The sequence below is a fragment of the Aegilops tauschii genome, chromosome 2 (genome assembly GCF_002575655.3).
Source record: "Aegilops tauschii subsp. strangulata cultivar AL8/78 chromosome 2, Aet v6.0, whole genome shotgun sequence".
NCBI classification, from domain to species: Eukaryota; Viridiplantae; Streptophyta; class Magnoliopsida; order Poales; family Poaceae; genus Aegilops; species Aegilops tauschii.
In genome coordinates, this window is record NC_053036.3 from 301,932,062 (window position 1) to 301,954,018 (window position 21,957).

Consider the following 21,957-nt stretch of genomic DNA (forward strand, 5'->3'; position numbering starts at 1 on the left):
CCTGTTTACGGTGCGGCAATTGGGAAAAGAGGACAGAGGCTGAAATGGGCAAACACCTGCAGAAGAGTGGTTTTACGCCCGATTATACGGTGTGGACATTTCATGGTGAGTCTGCCCAACGTGACCGAGCTGAGGTGGATCATCGTTGCACCGACGAGCATGGTACCGCGATGGAAAACATGGTGCAAGACTTCAATGATGCTCGGGATTCGGACGAGGAGATGGAGGAATCTGCAAAGGCCTTCAATGAAATGTTGGAGTCTTCAAAACGTCCGCTCCATGAGCACACTGAGCTTTGTTAGTTGGATGCCATCTCACAAGTAATGGCTCTGAAGGCTCAGTTCAACTTGGGCAGAGAATGCTACGATGCAATGATGACAGTATTTGGATGCTTTCTACCCAAAGGCCATGTAATGCCTGCAAACCTGTACCAGTCGGACAAAATCCTCCGTGCACTGAAGATGCCCTATGATAAGATACATGCCTGTGAGAAAGGATGTGTCTTGTTTAGGCTTGACTATGCGGACTTGAACTATTGTCCCATTTGCAAGTCTTCCAGGTATGTTGTGGTAGACAACGGTATGGGTGAGAAGACACATACCAAAATCCCCGTTAGTGTTCTTCGGTATATGCCAATCGTACCAAGACTTCAACGTATTTTCATGGTCGAAGAGACGGCCAGACAGATGACATGGCACAAAACGGGCAAAAGAACCGAACTAGATGCAGATGGGAATCTGATGATTGTACACACATCGGATGGTGTTGCGTGGAAAAACTTTGATGAATTACATGGTGTCAAAGCGGCAGATCCGAGGCATCCTCGAGTCGGCATCAGCACGGATGGGTTCAGTGTGTTTGGTATGACGGCAGCCCAATACAGTTGTTGGCCCGTATTTGTCTTTCCACTCAATCTCCCCCCGGACAGATTATGCAAAGAAAGAACATTTTCCTGACGTTGATAATTCCAGGGCCCAACTATCCGGGGAAAAATATGAATGTGTACATGCAACCGCTTAAGGACGAATTGCAAGAAGCCTGGGATAATGGGTTCAAGACATACGACGCCTATAGCAAACGGAACTTCATAATGCATGTCTGGTACATGTACTCGACGCATGACTTGCCGGCGTATGCGCTATTCGTTGGCTGGTGTGTGCATGGAAGGTTCCCGTGCCCCACATGCAAGGGAGCTCTTGAGTTTCGTTGGCTTCAGGCCGGTCGCAAGTTTTCTTGCTTCGACATGCATAGACAGTTCCTGAATCCTCGCCATAAGTTCAGGAAAGACAAGAAGAACTTCATCAGAGGTAGAGTTGTCAAAAACTCTGCACCACCGGCATTGACAGGCCAACAGACCCTGGATCAGTTAAACGCTCTCGAGCCAGATCCAGAGCGTCCAGGGTACTTCAAGGGGTATAATTCTAAGCACGCCTGGACTCACAAAACATGCTTATGGGATCTGCCTTACTTCAAAGACCTCCTTTGCCCACACAACATCAACGTGATGCACACTGAGAAGAATATCGCCGAGGCACTTTTTGGTACATTGTTCGGCATAGATGGGAAGTCAAAGGATAATACTAAGGCTAGAGTCGATCTGGAGGCGCTATGTGATAGGCCGTTACAAAACATGAAAGAACCGAAAGGAAAGCAGAACTGGACGAAGCCAAAGGCATGGTTCAATCTTGGAAGGCCAGCTATGAGGGAAATTATCTTGTGGGTGAAAATGCAGTTGATGTTCCCCGATGGGTATGCAGCGAATCTACAGAGGGAAGCCAGTCTTGATAAATTGAAGATATTTGGTCTCAAGAGTCATGATTGGCACATATGGATTGAGCGGGTAATGCCGGTGATGTTGCGTGGCTTCATCCCTGAGGATGAATGGCTAGTACTGGCAGAACTCAGCTATTTCTTCCATGTTCTTTGTGCGAAAGAACTATCGCTTGGCGTGCTAGAAGAAATGGAAGAGTTCGCGCCGGAGTTGATCTGCAAGTTAGAGAAGATCTTTCCACTGAGTTTCTTTAATCCAATGCAACATTTGATGTTGCATCTCCCGACCGAGGCAAGATTGGGGGGGCCCGTGAAAAATCGTTGGTGCTACCCAACTGAGAGGATGCAGAAGACGCTTCGACAAAAATGTAAAAATAAACGTAGAATTGAAGCATCGATGGCTGAGGCATTCATCACTGAGGAGGCGACAAACTTCGTGACAGCACACTACGAAGCCAAAAATCGTCATTTGCATAATCCGAAGCCTCGGTACAATGCTGACGACCCTAAAAAGGGTGGATCCAACCTCAGCCTATTCAAAGGGAATCTCGCACCAGCCAGTGTTTCAAATCCAGTATCTTTGGATAACGAACAATGGCGGACCATTTCGTTGTATATCTTCAACAACCTGATAGAAGTGCGGCCGTACATCGAGTAAGTTCTCGGTACATAGTTTCGCAACTTCTATTTCCTTTGAACTGCTCTTATTCCTGGATATTTCATACAGTCGATACGTCGCCTTATTCTCGTATGGAGCGGTGATCCAAAAGGATTCTGTCGAAGAGTATGAGCTTCTCGCAAAGCAAGGAGGCGGCTATCCCGGTTTCATCTCTTGGTTCAAACAAACGGTAATTTCTATTAGACTTGTAGGCTAATTTGTAGGCGGCTATCCCAGTTTCATTCGCTAATTTGTGCGTAATGCAACAATTCTTTCATATTAAACTTGTAGGCTAATTCAGAGTCTATGGACGCCGAATTGAGACAAGTCGCTAATGGTTTTGACTATAAGGTCCGTTCATTTGACAAATACGACATCAACGGGTATCGCTTTCGTACCTATGGCAAAGAGCTATCTATGGCCGACCGAAAGTCTACAAATTGTTGTGTATCTGCTATCGGCGAAGGAGGTACCGAGTATTATGGGAGAGTTGAAGCAATTTATGAACTTCTATTCTATGGTGAAAACCCACCGAATGTCGTAGTCTTCAAATGTTATTGGTTTCAGCCGAAGGAGACCAGAAGGACTCATGAACATATAGGGCTAGTTGAAATCAACCAAAGCACCCATTTAGATGTTCCTGATGTCTATATTACGGCTCAACAGGCGACCCAAGTATTCTATCTACCGTGGGCCTGCCAAACTAATCCAAATCTGAAAGGTTGGGATGTCGTTTATGAAGTGCCACCACGTGCTAGACTATCTCCCCCAAAGGAAGAGGATTATGAACCTCACATTAACCCAGACACATATGAAGGAGAATTCTTCCAAGAGACACGTCTTTCCAAAAAGCGTTTCAAGAACCGCTATACTTCACCCCAAAACATTGAAGTAGACAGCGACAGTGAATCCGACATCACCCCAGAGGAGGAACAAGAAGAGCCGGAACAAGAAGAGGTTACTGCTGCGGATGACCTGTCATTGCTTGACCAATTACGTCAAGGTGGCCTTCCACATGTTGATGCCACTGAACCCTATGAGCCCGTCATTGATTATAGTGATGATGATGATTATGCATTTATTGATGATACTGATCGAGATTATTAGTAGTGTCAGGTATTAAATTTTTTTATGTTGTACTTGATGATGATACACTTAAGTGATACACATATTATTATTCATGTCGGTCTTTTTTTATGTTGTACTATTTTCGTTTACTGTTTGTCATGGCAGGTGTTGAAAGATGGTGGGCGCTGGTCGGGAGCGCGCCAAGGCCCCTTCTTCATCGGCGCGTGGTCTGAGGTCTTCCATTCCAGACGCACCTCTCCGCCGAGCGTTGCTGGACAGTATGGCCACACCACCGGGCCCTTCTTCGTCGACCGCGGTGCCTAGCAGGGGACGTGGTAGGAAGAGAGGAGGTGGGGCACGTGGTCGCGGGAGAGGAGGTAGGGTGACTGCTACGGCGCCTTCCTCGCCGCCACCCCCAGCTGTTTCACCCGAGCATGTGACTGCTAGGGTGGACTCGTCCGAGGAGGAGGCTACACGGACTCCGGTCCACGAGCCTCCGGTCCACGGGTCTTGGGCCCACGAGCCTCGGGTCGACTGGCCTTCGGCCCACGAGACCCCGGAGGAGCACACGTCCGGATGGGGTACCTGGCCGGATCAGCCCGAGGAGCCGAGTGGCCATGCTGATGATGGCGGGGAGCCGACTGATCTTGAGGAGGAGGGGGGCACCGTCTACCAGCGTGGTGCTACACGGCTCCCATCCGTGCCGGCGACCCGCGAGCAGAGGTGGTTGATTTTCCCTGATGGGGAGAGGTACGTAAGTGCATTTAATATTTTTGTACCTTCTGCATTCACGTTTCTTCAAATAACTAATGCGTTGGCCTTGTCATGCTGCAGGGGTTGGGACCACCATCATAGTGTCCGCCGGCCCAACTCCGTCCTTGGAGTTCTTTGCCGGCAAAACTTCCCGGGGTTTGTCACGTTGCCTGGTGAGGGTCGGCTTCCAGAGCTTGGATTGAGCTGGGAGCACTACGTGGCTGCCCCGGCCCCGCCGGATGAGATTATCGACGGTGTCGTGTGCGACACGAGGGCAGACATGGTGATCAGAAAGTTCTGGGTAATTTCTCCTTTACACATTTAAAAATCTTCAACTAGCTAGTTATTAATTGTACTAATCAATATTGTCTCATTTGATTGCAGACATTCTACAGGTGTGAGGAGGGATACGAGGAGGACGCGGCACATGTTATCGAGAACGTCTGCAAGAGCCTACTCCAGAACTTACGGCACGAGGCTCGGGTGCAGGCTGTTCGAGACTACTACGCCTTGCGTGGTATCAAGAAGACCAAGCCGGCGTGCCGCGATAAGTTCCTGAGTAAGGAGCAGTACATGAAGGTAATTCTTAAGGCCTTCTATACTTAAGTTCCTTCATTTAGTAATTCTTAGCCGTAGCGCTCAAGTTTCTATTTGCTAACTTAGGCGCCTCCGAGATGGTGTGCGGATCGGATGGATTGTTGGGAGGTGTTGGTCGATGAGTGGTGCTCAAAAGAATGGCTAGCCCTACACAACGAGGCCAAGGACAAACGTGCCCAAATGGAAGGTGTGCCACACCATCAAGGCAGCTCCAACTTATATCAGTTCGGGCGCAACTGGGTATGTGGTTTGCTTCATGATTCATGAAATTCATTCATCATGCTAGCTTGAGCCCTTTAATTACTAATTTTCATTGTTTCTCTCTTTCAGGCACGCTACAATAAGGCGGATAAGGTGCCAGAGGTGTACGACCTGTATGCCATGGCCCACACTGCCTCTTTCAAGAAAGTCAAGGCTTTCTCTCAGTCTGACCTCGATGATGCAAACAACTTCACCAACATCTCCTCCCACAACAAGCTCGTGAGATATACAGATGAGGGGAAGGCGAGGAAAGGGGAGGACTTTAACCCGAGCCAGGGTCCCATTGATCCAGAGCTGGTGATGATATCTGGTGGCGGGAGGTCCCATGGCTCCATAGCCATTGGAGATGGACTTATCCGTTGTCCTAGCACTCTCCCGGAGATCAAGGCGCGCCAGTCGAGCTCCGCTCCTGAGATAAGGCCTCGTGAACAGCCAGTGCAACTCGCCATCAAGGTTAGTGATACGTACTCAGTTATCTTTCTCCATTACATTGTGTGCGCTTCCATCAATGATTACAAATGGTCATGTGAGTGGTGTTGCAGGCTGCTATACAGAGTGAGAGAGATAGAACGGAGAAACTTCTGGCGGAGGCGGCGGAGAGGCAGCGGGAGTTCGAGGAGAGGACGACAAAGATGATGGAGGAGGAGAGGGCACGGAATGACATGCAGGCAAGGGCCATGTACGAGCTCCTTGTGGTAAGTTTCTTCTGCAGATTAGCCAAAACATTCATGTAGTGTTTGTCTCATTACTAACTAGTATGACTGAGTCGTCAAAACCAAATGTGCAGTCTGTGTGCGAGAAGACAGGTCAGACCGCTCCGCCGATGCCAGTGATTGCTCCTGGGACCACGGTGAGTTTTATTTGAATGGACATTACTTGCTAGTCTTAACATTTGAGTGTCATCATGCTAACAAGACATTGGAAATGATCTTTGGTGCAGCGTAACTCCAGACAAGCATCGCACGATCCTTCTCCAGCTACCGACACGAGCCACCCCGCTCCTACACCTCCTGGATCTTGGTAAGTTTATCTAGTGTTTTGCTTAACACATGCATAAAGACCTAGACTTAGCTTTATTTCCTCCAATGCTTACCATAATGACCTAGACTTAGCTTCTTCTCCTCCAAAATGACTTAATAAGCTTACTGACCTCCAAAACCATCCATTTTACCTAAGTTAGCTCTAAAACGATCTGTACTTAGCTTACTTATGTCAAAAATTGCATAATTAGCTTAGTTAGCTCATAGACGATCCATTTTACCTAAGTTAGCTCTAAAATGACCCATTTTACCTAGGTTAGCTTATAAATGATCCAGTTCATCCAAGTTAGCTCAAAAATGACCCATTTTACCTAGATTAGCTCCTAAATGATCCATTTACCTACGTTAGCTTTAAAATGACCCATTTCACCTAGGTTAACTCCAAAATGACCCATCTTACCTAGGTTATCTCATAAATGATCCATTTCAACTAATTTAGCTCATAAACGATCCATTTCACCAAGTTAGCTAAAAAAGATCCATTTCACCTAAATTAGCTCTTAAATGATCCATTTCACCTAAGTTAGCTCAAAAAGATCCATTTCAACTAAATTAGCTCATAAATGATCCATTTCACCTAAGTTAGCTCAAAAACGATCCATTTCAACTAAGTTAGCTCATAAATGACCCATTTCACCTAAGTTAGCTAAAAAACGATCCATTTCACCTTAGTTACCTAAAAAACGATCCATTTGACCTTAGTTAGCTCATAAACGACCCATTTCAACTAAGTTAGCTCATAAATGATCCATTTCACCTTAGCTAGCTCATAAACGACCCATTTCAACTTAGTTAGCTCATATATGATCCATTTCACGTAAGTTAGCTCATAAATGACATACTCTTCTTGTTCTAGTCTTCTTCTTGTTCTAGTCTTCTTCTTGTTCTACTCTTCTTGTTCTAGTCACCTATTTCTAACTTTCTTATTTTGCCATTTTGCAGATTTCATTCACTTCATGGAAGCTACTCTTCTTGTTCTAGTCTTCCTGTTTATGTATGGATGAAACTTTGTTTATGTATGAAGGCTCTTTGTGATATGAATGGAACTTTGTTTATGTATGAAGGAACTTTGTTTATGTATGAAGGAACTTTGTTTATGGATGGAACTTTGTTTATGTATGAAGGAACTTTGTTTATGGATGGAATTTTGTGATATGAATGCCTGTGAAATATATCTATACATGTCATATATATTTGCTGTGAAAATTGTTGGATTTAATAAAAAACAGAAAAAAAGAGCCAATATGCAGGCTCTTTGCCGTCTGCCGCGGACGGCAATGAAGGCACGTGGCATCCAGCTGTGCTTCCTGGGAGCTGACCCATTTGGTCAGTTTGCCTACAGTGGGAGATGGCAAAGGCTTGAGGATCTTTGCCGTCAGCGGCGGACGGCAAAGGCCTGCCATGTAGTGACGTGTAGATGACATCATACGACGGACGACAAAGACACTAGATAGTTTGCCGTTAGCGGCGGACGGCAAAGGCACTAGAAACTTTGCCGTCAGCGGTGGACGGCAAAGGCCTGCCGTTAGCCACTTAACGGACTGACAGCGCAATTATTGCCGTCCGCTCTCTTTGCCGTCCGCGGCAGACGGCAAAGGGCCTTTGCCGTCAGCCGCCAGGAAGCAGACGGCAAAGTAGCTGTTTACCGTAGCCTACTTTGCCGGAGCCTTTTGCCGTCCGCGGCTGACGGCAAAGGTCTTTGCCGTCCGCCGTTCATGCCTTTGCCGTCCGCCGTGGCAGACGGCAAAATAGCTGATTCCTGTAGTGAAAGCTATAATAGTCATTGATACGTCTCCAACGTATTTATAATTTTTGATTGTTCCGTGCTATTATAGTATCAATCTTGGATGTTTTATATGCATTTAGAAGCAATTATATATATATATATCATTTTTGGGACTAACCTATTAACTTAGTGCCCACTGCGAGTTGATGTTTCTTGCCTATTTTTGGTTTTTTAGAATATTAGTGCCAAACGAAGTCCAAATGCCATGAAATTTTTTGGAGATTTTTTGCTGGACATAAAAGACCCTAGAAGCTTCGAGAGACGACCAGAAGATGGAGCAGTGTCCCACGAGGCACCAGGGCGCGCCCTGGTGGCTCATGGGCCCACATGGCTCCGTTTGACCTAACTCCGCCTCTATAAATTGTCTAAAATCGGGAAACCAACAAAGAGCCACCCAAAATACTTTTTCGCTGCCGCAAGTTCCTGTTCTCGCGAGATCCCATGTGGGGGCCTTTTCCGGCATTGCCAGAGGGGAATCAATCACAGAGGGGCTCTACATCAACCTTGCCGCCCTTCCGATGATGTGTGAGTAGTTTACTACACACCTGCGGGTCCATAGTTAGTATCTAGGTGGACCTCTCTCTCTCTCTGATCTTCAATACAATGTTCTCCTCGATGTTCTTAGAGTTCTATTCAATGTAATTAGTTTTTGCGGTGTGTTTGTTGGGATCCGATGAATTGTGAGTTTATGATCAGATTATCCATGAATATTATTTGAGTTTTCTCTGAACAGTTTTATGCATGATTATTATAGCTTTGCATTTCTCTCCGATCTACTGATTTAGTCTGGCCAACTAGATTGATTTTTCTTGCAATGTTAGAGGTGCTTTGTGATGGGTTCAATCTTGCGGTGCTCAATCTCAATGATAGAAAGGGACATGAAACGTATTTGTATCGTTTCCATTAAAGATAAAAATACGGGGTTAATTCATGTTTGAGTTTACTTTGTCTACATCATGTCATCTTGCTTAAGGCGTTACTCCGTTCTTTATGAACTTAATACTCTAGATGCATGCTGGATAGCGGACAATGTGTAGAGTAATAGTACTAGATGCAGAATCGTTTCGGTCTACTTGTCTCAGATGTGATGCCTATATACATGACCATTGCCTTGGATATCGTCATGATTATTTGCTTTTCTATCAATTGCCAAACAGTAATTTGTTTACCCACCGTATGCTATTTTCAAGAGAGAAGCCTCTAGTGAAAACTATGGCCCCCGGGTCTACTTTTATCACATATTAAAATCCTAAAAATACATTGCTGCAATTTTACTTTATTTTATTTTATTATTTGTCTTCTATCTATCAATCACTACACAATTTAATATTGCAAGTAACCGCCGAGGGATTGACAACCCCTTGTTCGCGTTGGGCGCACAGATTTGGTATTTTGTGTGTAGGTGCTGCTAACGAGGTGTTGTGTGGTTCTCCTACTGGATTGATAACATTGTTTCTTAACTGATGGGAAAACTTATCTCTACTGTACTACATCATCCCTCCTCTTAGAGGAAATCCCAACGCAGCTCACAAGTAGCAGGAAGAATGTCTGGCGTCGTTATCGAGGAGATATTATCAAAATCTATCAAGTACCATTGCATTGATATGTCTCCGTCGTATCCATAATTTTTATTGAGTATTGGAGTGGCTAGAGTGAACACCCGAGTAAGGGGGTTGTTGCGTATGGGAGTAACGGGGACTTGATACTTAATGCTATGGTTGGGTTTTACCTTAATGATCTTTGGCAGCTGTGGATGCTTGCTAGAGTTCCAATCATAAGTGCATATGATCCAAGTACGGAAAGTACATTAGGTCATTCCTCTCCTTCATATAAAATTGCAATAATGATTACCGGTCTAGTTATCGATTTCCTATGGGCAAATCTTTCTCTTGTGTTAAAGAAGCTTTCTACTAAACAACTAACTTATATTATCTTGCAAATTACTCGTAGTTTTATTCTCACTAAGAACATCTAGTTTTATTATTGCAAACCTATCCTATCACCTACAAAATAGTTTCATACTTGTTCTAGGTAAAATGAACGTTAAGTGTGCGTAGAGTTCTATCGATGGTCAATAGAACTTCAAGGGAATGTAAATCCTACCTTTAGCTCCCTGTTGGGTTTGGCACTCTTATTTATCAAAAAAGCTACAATTGATCCCCTATACTTGTGGGTTATCAAGACCTTTTTCTGGCGCCATTACCGGGGATCAATAGCGTGGGGTGAATTTTCTCATGTGTGCTTGTTTTATTTATCACTAAGTAGTTTCTATTTTTTTCTATCCTTAGTTATGGGTATGAAACGGAAAATACCAAAAAATTAGTTGTACCTGCTAAACCAATGGTTGAAGAACCACCCAAAATCTATCATACTTATGAAGCTTTCTACTTGGATCATCTTCGATCCCTTTGTGCCCGTGTTGAAAACCCAACTAGCTTAGTTGAGGGAAAATCATTAAATGAGCATGCTTATTTTGTGCGACGCCGCTTATCTCAAAAAGGGAAACTCTTATGGAATCATATTAATAATTTGCATTGCTATGATTGGAATTTATGTGAAATACATGGTCTTACTTATTGTTCTGAAGACCCTAAAAGGCACCTTCCTTTCTATTGTGAGTTTAAGGATAATGGAATCTTACCTTCTTATGATAAAGGTGTTTATAATTACTATGATATTGAACAAATTGAAGAATTTGTTTCTTTTAAGGTTGCCTATGAAATTGCTTCTTTGATTGAAAAGTATGATATTACTCTTTACAAATTTTCTTGTTTAATGAATTTTTCAGAATTTTCTACAGTGTCGTAATTTTTCAGAAATTTTGGAGTTAGGGAAGTATGATTACTCTTGCATTCTTTACAGACTGTTCTGTTTAGACAGATTGTTGTTATGTTTGCATTGTTTGCATATGTTTGCTTGTTTAATGATTCTATTTGAGGATAGGGGTATTAAATATGCAGAGGCATTTAGTACGCAATCTCAAATTATAATTTTAGTGATTTTCTAGAGTAGAGAATGATAAGTTTTTGCATGGATTTATACTAACTTATCTCATGAGTTCTTGTTGAGTTTTGTGTGGATAAAGTTTTTAAGATTCCGGGAAACTATGATATGAGAGGAACTAAGGAGACACAAGAGCTCAAGCTTGGGGATGCCCAAGGCATCCCTATTTAATATTTCAAGAAGTCTCAAGCATCTAAGCTTGGGATGCCCCGGTTGGCATCCCACCTTTCTTCTTGAACAAAGATCGGTTAGTATTGGTTGAGCCTAACTTTTTGCTTCTACACATGATATGTTCTATCCTTGCAATTTTCCATTTTATTTTGTTTTGCTTGCTGTTTGAATAAAGTACTTAAGATCTTAAATTTTATTTATGAGAAGGAGTCTTCACATAGTTACATAATCATTCGACTACTCATTGATCTTCACTTATATCTTTTGAGTAGTTTGTCATTTGCTCTAGTGCTTCACCTGTATCTTTTTAGAGCACGGCGGTAGTTTTATTTTGAAGAAATTAATGAACTCTCATGCTTCACTTATATTATTTTGAGAGTCTCTAAACAACATGGTAATTTGCTTAGGTTATGAATTTAGTCCTAATATGATGGGCATCCAAGAGGGATATAATAAAAACTTTCATATAAAGTGCACTGAATACTATGAGAAGTTTGATTCCTTATGATTGTTTTGAGATATGAAGATGGTGATATTAGAGTCATGCTAGTGAGTAATTGTGAATTTGAGAAATACTTGTGTTAAAGTTTGTGATTCCCGTAGCATGCACGTATGGCGAATCGTTATGTGATGAAGTTGGAGCATGAGATATTTTTTTGATTATCTTCCTTATGAGTGGCGGTCGGGGACGAGTGATGGTCTTTTCCTACCAATCTATCCCCATAGGAGCATGCGCATAGTACTTTGTTTTGATGACTAATAGATTTTTGCAATAAGTATGTGAGTTCTTTATGACTAATGTTGAGTCCATGGATTATACGCACTCTCACCCTTCCATCATTGCTAGCCTCTCTTGTGCCGCGCAACTTTTGCCGGTACCATATACCTTCCTTAAAACAGCCACCATACCTACCTATTATGGCATTTCCATAGCCATTCCGAGATATATTGCCATGCAACTTTGCACCGTTCCATTTTATTATGACACGCATCATCATTGTCATATTGCTTTGCATGATCATGTAGTTGACATCGTATTTGTGGCAAAGCCACCGTTCATAAATCTTTCATACATGTCACTCTTGATTCATTGCACATCCCGGTACACCGCCGGAGGCATTCATATAGAGTCATATTTCGTTCTAAGTATCGAGTTGTAAAGTAAATAAAATTGTGATGACCTTCATTATTAGAGCATTGTCCCATGTGAGAAAAAAAAGAGGAAAGGCCAAAAAAAGAAGCCCAACAAAAAAACAAAAAAATGAGAGAAAAGAGAGAAGGGGCAATGCAACTATCCTTTTACCACACTTGTGCTTCAAAGTAGCACCATGATCTGCATGATAGAGAGTCTCCTATGTTGTCACTTTCATATACTAGTGGGAATTTTTCATTATAGAACTTGGCTTGTATATTCCAACGGTGGGCTTCCTCAAATTGCCCTAGGTCTTTGTGAGCAAGCGAGTTGGATGCACACCCACTTAGTTTCGTTTTTGAGCTTTCATACACTTATAGCTCTAGTGCATCCGTTGCATGGCAACCCCTACTCACTCATAGTGATATCTATTGATGGGCATCTCCATAGCCCGTTGATACGCCTAGTTGATGTGAGACTATCTCCTTCTTTTTGTCTTCTCCACAACCACCTTCTATTCCACCTATAGTGTTATGTCCATGGCTCACGCTCATGTATTGCGAGAAAGTTGAAAAGGTTTGAGAATATCAAAAGTATGAAACAATTGTTTGGCTTGTCATCGTGGTTGAGCATGATTTGAATATTTTGCGTGATGAAGATGGAGCATAGCAAGACTATATGATTTTATAGGGATAACTTTCTTTGGCCATGTTATTTTGAGAAGACATGATTGCTTCATTAGTATGCTTGAAGTATTATTGTTTTTATGTCAATATTAAACTTTTGTTTTGAATCATACGGATCTGAACATTCATGCCACAATAAAGAAATTTACATGGATAAATATGTTAGGTAGCATTCCACATCAAAAATTCTGTTTTTATCATTTACCTACTCGAGGATGAGCAGGAATTAAGCTTGGGGATGCTTGATACGTCTCCAAAGTATCTATAATTTTTTATTGTTCCATGCTATTATATTATCTATCTTGGATGTTTATATGCATTTATATGCTATTTTATATGATCTTTGGGACTAACCTATTAACCTAGAGCCCAGTGCCAGTTTCTGATTTTTCCTTGTTTTTGAGTTTTGCAGAAAAGGAATATCAAACAGAGTCCAAACGAGATGAAAATTTATGGAGAATATTTTTGGAAAATATTAAAAATACTGGAACAAAAGGATATCGGAGAAGAGTCCTGAGGCCACCACAAGGGTGGAGGGCGCCCCACCCCCCTAGGGCGCGCCCTCCATCCTTGTCGTCGCCTCGTGGGCCCCCTGACTTGTTCCCGATGCCAACACCTCTTATAAATCCCAAAAACCCTAGAACATAACCTAGATAAGGAGTTCCGCCGCCGCAAGCCTCTGTAGCCATGAAAACCAATCGGGAGCCTGTTCCGGCACCCTACCGGAGGGGGAAATCATCACCGGTGGCCATCTTCATCATCCCGCTGATCTCCATGACGGGGAGGGAGTAGTTCACCCTCGGGGCTGAGGGTATGTACCATTAGCTATGTGTTTGATCTCTCTCGCTCTCTCTCTCTCTCGTGTTCTTGATTTGGCACGATCTTGATGTACCACGTGCTTTGCTATTACAGTTGGATCTTATGTTGTTTCTCCCCATCTACCTTCTTGTAATGGATTGATTTTTCCCTTCGAAGTTATCTTATCGGATTAAGTCTTTAAGGATTTGAGAACACTTGATGCATGTCTTGCATGTGCTTATCTGTGGTGACAATGGGATATTCACGTGATCTACTTCATGTATGTTTTGCTTATCAACTTGTGGGTTATGTGACCTTGTGAACTTATGCATAGGGGTTGGCACACGTTTTCATCTTGACTCTCCAGTAGAAACTTTAGGGCACTCTTTGAAGTTTTTTGTGTTGGTTTGAATAGATGAATATGAGATTGTGTGATGCATATCGTATAATCATACCCGCGGATACTTGTGGTGACATTGGAGTATCTAGGTGAAGGGTTTTGGTTGATGTGTGTCTTAAGGTGTTATCACTACAAAAAAACACTTTCGTGATGATACGTGTTTTTCACAGTAGGTCACGTTTTCTGTCATGCATGTACATCCATGACGATTTTATGAAAGAATCAAGATAGTCATACCTGTGCTGAAGTAGAAGTGTTCCATGACATTACCAAAATTATCATCATGGAAGTGTCCACTTCCATGACGATAAATCGCGCGTCATAGAAGTAGTTTCGTCAAGGGTGACCGACACGTGGCATCCACCGTAACGGGTTGCCATTAAGCTATTGGGTCCGGTTTTGGATCCGACAACCCGTTAACAACCCGGACCAATGGGGATTTTCCACGTGTAAAATTCTCATTGGCCGGAGGAAACACATGTCAGCTCATCAGTGGGTCAGATAGGCGCCTATGATATGTCGACACGTGCGACGGCCCACCACTGGCCCATTTAGCTTACAAAGGCTGGCCCATTCGACTTTGTCAAAAGTTAGCGGGCTGGCCCATGAAAATCCTGTTAACGGTATCTTCGCAAATAGCCCATTTTACGGCCCGGTAACTCACGACCTGTTAGGGCCTACCCGTAATCGGCCCAACAATGTCATGTGGGCCGTTGAATATAACACCAGCTCGTTTCACTTTCGGCCCATGTATGGCCCATGATGTCTCGGCCCATATGAGGCATTTCGTATCTTTAGGCCCTTTAGTGGCCCACGGTGACTCTAGCCCATAATGAACAGTAAATTTCTTTGTACCCATTAACGGCCCATGATTCACATGGGCCGTTTCCAGCCCGTGTTAGCTTTCGGTCTACTGATGGCCCATACATTCTTGGGCTCCTTTCCGGCCCTCGATTACTTCCAGCCGGTTACTGGCATGTTCCCCTAATGGGCCAAATTCGGCCCGTGGCAAGAATCGGCCCGTTTGTGGCTATTAACCGTTGCACTGTTTCCAGCCCGTCCTATATTCTGGCCCATTAACGACTCGTTGTGCCCGTGACAGAATTAAGCCTTTGCTATCCTCCGGCCTGTTAACGGCCCGTTACCGTGCTGGGCCGATACCAATTACGCCCGTTTACGGCCCATGTAGACCCATTTATCCGACGGCCCGAGGCCCACCGAATCTACGGCCCGTAGGAGGCCCATTTATCCGATGGCCCGTAGGAGGCCCATGGATCGTACGGCCTGTAGTAGGGTCAAGGTTACCACGGTCCGTATATGGCCCATGGTTGTTACGACCACTAGCAAACCAAGGAAAAAGAAGACTAGGAAATAAATAAGCTCGAAACTAACGCTGGGCTATTAAGGCAATTGCACAGATTACATCCACTAGGCATCAAAGATCGCCACCAGTGCAAATATAGGGAACACCGTACACTATACAAAAATGACTTGTTGTTTTCTTCAGTCGGTGGCTACACGTTAAGAATAAATTTTCTATCGCAACAAAACGAATTACAACCATAAAACAAAAGGAAGGTTGGCATAAAAGTTAACAGTCTGGCAGATAAATGCACCACCAGAAGTTTAGAAGCTTAGTTCATTTGACCTGACTGTTACGTTTTCATGCTGTATTGTCTGATGGAGCACCATAACCTTCGCCTTCATTTCTCCTAGGCTCTTGAACAACATAGAAAATGTTTGATAGTCTGGTTTCAAAACCATGCATATCTTGATGACGTTGAACAATGTCTGTCCTTGTTTCACAAAGGGTCTCTGTTAGGGAATGGACTTGTGTCTGGAGCGCAGATATAACATTGTTTTGAGCTTGCATATGTTGATCATGAGGCAGCTTGGATGAGATTGCCTTAACAACCAACCCAGTATTACGCAGGAACGTGCTTTTGGCACTGTTAGTGGAAAGGTAATGACCCACTGCAGTAAGAGGTGACATTGCGGTTATAGTTGCCTCGTCACCTTCAGAAGGTGGCGGTTCCACCATTTTTTCCATAGCTTGCTGAAAAGTAGAGTTTTTACATTAGTAGTACCAGAACAGAAGATATTAAGTAGGCAGCAAAACCAAACAAAATAGCTTTGGTCTATATACAGAACTTATTCTGGTGAACCCATGTAAAATATTAGTTGTATTTTTCTGCAAAGTACATAATAAAATCAGGTTCCAAACATATGACCATGTACCATTGCTAATGTATTGTCTATTTCTTCACATTGTATTGACAATTAAGGATAAAGAGACAAAGTTGATAATACGGTAAGCATAGTACGACATCATTCATATCACAAAACAACTGAGAACAGACAAACAGGCAATTGTAACGTTTTGTGGGCAAGTCCAGCATGGAACTAGATTACAGATCACGATCAAAGGAACATCACTCCTCTCTTTTAAACCTTGTAAGGTGCAATGATACGCTAAGACAATCGTGTATAAAATTGAAAAGAGTAATAGACATTGGCCTGCAAACCATGCAGTTCAATGCACAAGTCAGAGTAAGTAGTAGTTAAAAGGGACGCAGATTAAGGACTTACAACGGCGGCTTTGACTGGTGTAGTCATGCCCTTCGTCTTGCTGGTGTGACAGTCCTTGAATATTTCCACAACATATGGTTCAGGTACTTTTTGGTCCTTGCGGGCTTTCCTCTGCATTTGGAACAAGTCAATATAGATCTGATAATATGGTACAGCGAAAAGAGTGAAACAACAACTAATTACAAGAGCCTCACAGTGTGCAATATAGCTACGAGATCCTATCGTCTGTTGGAATTTCACTTTCGTACGGTTGGCCTTGTTCTTTGAATACTTCACCTACAAGAAGATAGATTTGTGAGGCACATGCGTAAATAGGACTTCAACATGTGATCTGATCACATATATATAATGTACCTGATACTTCGGATCAGACCAGTGTTTAACGAGGCCTCTCCAGTCTTCATCCGATATATTTTCCACTGGAGATGTTTGGGCAAGTTCACTATTAGCCTTGCCTTCAAAGTGAGTTTTCCTCAAGTTATACCAATACTGTCGAGCAGACTTGAAAACATGGGTGCAAGCTTGTCTGGTTGCATCATCTTGGCTATCCAACTTGAACCTCATTTGTTGAAAATTATGGGAGTCTCATTATCAGCAACCTAGAAAGTATGGGACAGAGCAAGACGATACTACTAGTTTCCATACATAACCATACTTACAGATAAATGGTCGAGGAAGGTGTTGAACTGGGTTTCATCTTTGTCATTCCTGTACTGAATCCATGTTGGGAGGATATGTACATGACACCTAACGGAAACCGCTGCCTCTGATACTAACTTGGCTGACTCTGTAGCATCACGTGGCCTTTTTAAACCTGCCTCAAAACGGATCTCCATTCTTCCTCCTCTAGATTTAGTTAACCTATCGAGCATTATCCCTGATGTTTGTTTCCTCTTGCGCCTAGGTGCTAGTCCAACAACGAACATAAGAAGTGTTGGTGTACATCAAACTGTGAGACTACATATAAAGAAGCATGCAACTGTAACTTGACTCTAGCAACTACCTTCTTGCTGTTGAAGCTCACAAAGTTCATCTGATCTTGCCAACTCGTCTTGTGTCAAGAGTGCTTCGGAAGTAGTGTCAGGTGACAAGGGACCTTGGGAACGTGCTGCTAGCTGAGTTGAAAAATGAGTAACTCGTGCAGCTGGTGGTACTGTGGAAGGTGTTGCAACAACTAGGGCTGTCTCTGCTTGTTTGGTGGTAGCTATTGGTTTCTGTTTGGCTTGTTCTACAGCTCATGTAGCATGGGATACCCTGTTTGTACAATTTTCTGCTAGACTTTGACCTTCTATTGCACCATCAGTACCAGCAGAATCTGTAGGATTACGCTGCTTCCATTTCCGTGTGTCCTTAGTACTAACACCATCCCCTGTTATTTTGTGTTGCTTCCTCTTTCTCTGTGCCATGTTAAGTCAAGCCGACAAGAAAACGGAATAACAATTTAGGTCTTCAGAACAAATTGATGCGTGATATAGACGAACTGAATTTTGATGTTAGACAACCACATGATAGGAGGATGTAATATGTATGAAAAACAGGACGGCGTGAGATAATCAAAACTATGATGTGTAAACTAAGCAGAAGACATTTCACTAAATTAGAAGCAATGCAATGGAAGGTAGACACCATATGAAAGATGCTACAAATATCGCTCTGCCAAGTTAACAGTGTCTCGCCATAACTGGCATTTAAACAAATGTGAAGCAGTACAAGAAATGAATCATATGCAAGATGCAAACAACATCACACTACCAACTTAAAGGTCTCTCATCATTAGTGCCATTGCATATTCATAGCTTATGATGTGTAAACTAAGGAGAAGGCATTTCAACAAATTAGAAGCAATGAAAGCTAGACACCATATGAAAGATGCAACGAATATCACTCTGCCAAGTTAAAATTGTGTCGTCATAAGTGCCATTTCAACAAATTAGAAGTAGTACAAGCTAAAAAAGAATGCGAGATGTAACCTATATCACACTCCCAACTCAAACGTGTCTCATGATAAGTGATTGTTGCAGGTTACACAACAGTAGTACTTCGATGTAAGAACATGGTGTGATAGACAGATATTGTATGTTCTAGAAACAGGAACACGTGTCTTATTCACAAGTATAATGTGTAAAGTAAGCAGATGGAATTCAACAAAATTAGAAGCAATACAAGCTAGACATCATACATAACATGAAACCACATATAATAGTGGCAAGTTAGAGGGAGCACTTGTGATTGTGCACTAGGGGAGACGTGCTCATCATCAACACAGCTACGTTGAGTGTCTATGCATGTGTTGTCTTGCAAATCATCTTGGGGGGTTGGAGGAGTAGAATCTGTAGAGGCCCTCCGTTTGGAAGGAGCACCTTTATCCGCTGCCTTGCTAACTTCCTTCCGCTTTATTGATTTTGAATTGTCAAGTAAAACCGACAAGAAAAAGCAATAAAATTCACTCCTTTAGAACTCATCCTTGCATGATACTGCCAATCACTACTTTGATGTAAGGCAAACACATGATACCAGGATGGAATATGTACGAAAAACAGGACGGCATGGCATATTCACAACTGTTTGTGTAAACTAAGCAGAAGCCATTTCAACAAATAAGAAGCAATTCAAGCTAGACACCGTATGCAACATGCAAGACAATATCACACTGCCAAGCTAGAGAAAGCACCTGGGATGCCGGTTTCGCCGGAAGGCCGCCATCAGTCCCTGCCTTATTTTTTTCCTTCCTGCTTCTTAGTTTTATTGCCTTGTCAATTCAAACCAACAATAAAAATGGATAAAAATCCGCTTTTCGGAACTCATTGATGCAGGATGCTGACGAGCACTACTTTAATCTAAGGTGACCGCATGATAGGACGATTGAATGTGTAACAAAAATGGACAGCATTGCATATTCACAGCTATGATGTGTAAATTAAGGAGAAGGCATTTCAACAAATTAGAAGCAATGAAAGCTAGACACCATATGAAATGTGCAATGAATATCACTCTACCAAGTTAAAACTGTGTCGTCATAACTGCCATTTCAACAAATTAGAAGTAGTACAAGCTTGAAAAGAATGCGAGATGTAACCTATATCACACTCCCAACTCAAGCGTGTCTTATGATAAGTGATTGTTGCAGGTTACACAACAGTAGTACTTTGATGTAAGAACATGGTGTGATAGATAGATATTGTATGTTCTAGAAACAGGAACACGTGTCTTATTCACAAGTATAATGTGTAAAGTAAGCAGATGGAGTTCAACAAAATTAGAAGCAATACAAGCTAGACATCATATATAACAAGCAACCACATATAACAGTGCCAAGTTAGAGGGAGCACAATTGATGGTGCACTAGGGGAGATGTGCTCATCATCAACACAGCTACGTTGAGTGTCTATGCATGTGTTGTCTTGCAAATCATCTTGGGGGGTTGGAGGAGTAGAATCTGTAGAGGCCCTCCGTTTGGAAGGAGCACCTTTCTCCGTTGCCTTGCTAACTTCCTTCTGCTTTATTGATTTTGAATTGTCAAGTAAAACCGACAAGAAAAAGCAATGAAATTCACTCTTCAGAACTCATTCGTGCATGATACTGACAATCACTATTTTGATGTAAGGCAAACACATGATACCAGGATGGAATATGTACGAAAAACAGGACGACATGGCATATTCACAACTGTTTGTGTAAACTAAGCAGAAGCCATTTCAACAAATAAGAAGCAATGCAAGCTAGAAACCACATGAAAGATGCAACCAATATGACTCTGCCAAGTTAAAAGCGTCCCATCATAAATGGCATTTCAACAAATTAGAAGCAACACATGCTATAAATCATATGAAAGATGCAACTAATATCGCACTGCATATACTAAAGGTGTCTCGTCGTATTGCTTGATGTGGGATACAAAAAAACAATAGTTTTATGTAAGGACATGCTTAATAGACAGATGTACTAAGTACTAAAAACAGGAAGGCATGTCACATTAACAGGTATAATGTATAAACTAAGCGGAATAGCACATGCAATTTAACCAGATTGGAAGAATTACAATCTAGACACCATTTGCAACATGCAACCACATATCACGCTGCCAAGTTAGAGCAAGCACCTGCGATGCCAGTGTAGGTGAAATGCGGTAATCAACTACATAGCTACGTTCACTATGTTCATTTGGCCTTGCTGTTTCTTGAGAATCATGTGGGGAGGCTGACGCTGCATTCTTTAAATGAGGATCTTTTCTCACAGTAGTCCACTGGCCTGACGGCCTCATCATAAGTGATTGATGAGGGATACACAAGAACATTAGTTTGATGTAAGAACATGGTTAATAGACAGATGTACTAGTATGTACCAAAAACAGGAAGGCATGTCATATTCAAAGGTATAATGTCTAAGCTAAGAAGATGCAATTTAACCAAATTAGAAGCAATACAAGCTAGACATCCGGCTGGAGTGGTGAGCATGATCATCTAGGACCTGAGAGCCTGGTGGGAGGCGGGATGCTTCGCCACCATCGTGGCTTTTTAGTTGGCTTCCAGGCGATGCCTGTCTGTGCTGGGCTTGTCACTGGCTCGACCAGTGCCCTGACTAGCTATTTGTCTTCTGGTGCTCCCGGGATGGTGGTTCATGTAAAAAATCTTTCCTTATCTTAATATAGATCGACTTCGGCCTTTCGAATACAAGCTAGACACCATATGCAACATGCAACCACATATGACACCGTGAAGTTAAAGCAAGCACCTGGGATGGTGGTTCACGATGAGCGAGCTCATCAACTCCAGAGCTACATTTACCATCTCCATATGTTGAACATCCAACCTTTAAAGAGAAAACACGTGTCTTGCCTTCCTCCGATGCAAGCAGGAGCGACTTCTCTCTTTTCTTTTCTACTTCTGTCAAGACAGAGTCTGAAGTACCCTTGCATAAAAACACAATAGTGAGAGTATGGGTGAAGTGTGTGCAGAACTAGTGCACTGTAAAAGTAGCAGATAGTAGGTGGCTGAAAAATAAATGATAGGAGACATATGATAGCTCCACAACATTGCATGGCAAACAAAATTAGATTCTACTCCGGATGATTTTGTAATATATGAGCACAGGGATGGCTGGGAAATGCAGGTACTCCTCCAGCACACCACCACATGTGGTCCTATCAAAATAAAAGTCGACTGGAAATAAATGGGTCAGTCGATTTTTTTATGAACCGTCCGATCTATAAGGAACGGGCAGATGGCCTTCGTCTACCTCCCGCCAG